Below are 2,566 nucleotides of genomic sequence, written 5' to 3' on the forward strand. Positions count from 1 at the left end.
TGGAGATGCAGCTCTTCCCTGCTCCACCCTCTGGCCCTCAGATGGAGATGCAGCTCTTCCCTGCTCCACCCTCTGGTCCACAGGTGGAGATGCAGCTCTTCCCTGCTCCACCCTGAGGTCCTCAGGTGGTGTTGCAGCTGTTCCCTGCTCCACCCTCAGGTCCTCAGGTGGAGATGCAGCTCTTCCCTGATCCACCCTCAGGTCCTCATGTGGTGTTGCAGCTCTTCCCTGCTCCACCTTTGGGCTCCATGATATATACACCAGTGAGCTCACAGTTTCCTGTCCTGGTCGCTGCTCTACAGGCTCTGAATGCCAGCCTCTCTCTGCTTTTCCTGCTCCTAGTCCTGCTCCTGCTCCATACAGCCAAACACTGACCGGCAAAGTACTGCCCAACACGTGTGAAGGTGTGGGAGGTTTGGGACAGCGGACACTGGACACTGCCAGTACAGGGAGTAGTGAACTACATTGTGCCAAAGGAGCAATGGTTGGAGGACATAACAAAATGTATATCCCCCCCACCAGAGGCATGGACACTGGACACTTATTTATGTATAAAGTTCGGTGTATAGTTTGATATTTATTTATATATATATGATATGTATATATTTTATTAAGTTTATGATAATGTTTATTTTATGTTAAAACTCATTTAGAGTGTTATTTTGTTATACTTCACCTTTCTTACTTTTATGGGTTGTTTTACATTTTATTAAGTTGAACTACTTGAAAATAAAGGTTTGGTTCTATCAAGTATGTGACTGTCCAATAATTGAGTGGAGTGCTATGTTTAGAATTTCTATAGGTTTTCTCTTTGTTTATTAAAAGAAATACATTATAACGCCAATACCTTCTTAGTTCATATTAAATGTAATGGTTACATTTAATTATTTATCCACAGCCTGTGGATAAATAATTAAATGTAACCATTACATTTAATATGAACTAAGAAGGTATTGGCGTTATAATGTATTTCTTTTAATAAACAAAGAGAAAACCTANGAGATGCTGTATGAGAAAACAATGTGAGTTTGGAACATTGAACAATGTAAGTCTATTCTAGTAGGCCTCAACAATGGAATTATGATCAGTAGAAATGGCCATGACATCTGGACCTTTAAGTTAACACAGTTTTTTTTGTTTAATAGATCAGGTGTTCATAAACTGCATTTGAAAAAATAACACATGTTTATTTTAATATATACTGAAACATTGTTATCCTGTTTGCAATCCCCATTTTAAATATACCAGTAATCTGATCCAGTTTTTTTTAATATGTAACTGTAAGGGAATACAGTTAAAACATTTTTTTTTTTTTTAAATGTTACTCCCCAAGCCTGTATATTCATAATAAAAGCGTCGGGATAAATAAAGGGTCTATTTCTAAAACGTCAGAAGCTTTACTTTGCTTTAGAATACGTTGTAGGTGCAGATTGAGATGAGAGGAAGGAGAGCTTCGTTACTGCTGACAACAGACTGAGGAGATGCTGAGCTGTTCCACGTCAACTGAGGCGTGCCATCCAGCAACCACAATACAACACACACACACACACACACACACACACACACACACACACACACACACACACACACACACACACACACACACACACACACACACACACACACACACACACACACACACACACACACACACACACACACACACACACACACCACCAGCAGAGGGACTGCTGGAGCAGCTGGGAGGCCGCTGACCCAGAGAGAGAAGACAGGACAACAGAGAGTCAGTGGAGAGCTGGAGTGTGTTACAGTGTGCCAGCATCACACACACAGCCGTTTGATGTAGCAGCCAGTGGGAGCAACATTCTTTCAAGGAACTTGAATAATCTGCACTTAATAACATTACTTATCTCATTTAACTATTTGTGTCCTCCTTTCCCTTTTTCACTGAGGCGGGTTCAGAGCTGGTGCCAAATTGGGAACCAGTTTATTGTGTTTCTACTGCATAAGTGTCGACTCTGGGCTGCAAAAATAGTTTTAAGCGTAAACTGTTTGCCCGGTTGGCACCGAGAACTGCATACGCAAGTGGCTCGATTTACATGAGCAACATAGTTCATGGCGGGAGTAGAATGTAGAACAACTCCTGAACAACAACAAAAAGCCGGCGTTTTATCCATTTTGTACACAACGATGGAGAAACTTAACAAGCAGCAGTGGTCCACTGAAGAGACCAGCTACCTACTGGGAATCTGGTCTTCCGAAGAGGTACAGAGGAAGCTGGAGCACAATCGGCCATTGTTGTTGTTGTCGGTGTCAGCTGTGAGGGGTTTCCGCGCTGTTTGGCTTTATGAAGCAGGCACTCAAACGGTTACGTCATGACGCAAACGATGACGCAATGACGTAGCACCAGTCGGACTCTGGGCGGTGTGAAAAGAGCCGGAGCTAAACCGAAGAACCGGTTCTGAACCTGAAAAGCTCTAGCACGGAACTTGAACCGGAGTTGCGTTGGTGTGAATGAGGTATTAGAGCTTTATGATTGTCAACCTAAGAACAGTCAGAGCTCTGAAAAAAAATTCTCTTCTGGGTGCCTTTTGTAATCATTTCA

Source organism: Notothenia coriiceps, unplaced genomic scaffold (genome assembly GCF_000735185.1).
Source record: "Notothenia coriiceps isolate Sejong01 unplaced genomic scaffold, NC01 NC01_scaffold00024093, whole genome shotgun sequence".
NCBI classification, from domain to species: domain Eukaryota; kingdom Metazoa; phylum Chordata; class Actinopteri; order Perciformes; family Nototheniidae; genus Notothenia; species Notothenia coriiceps.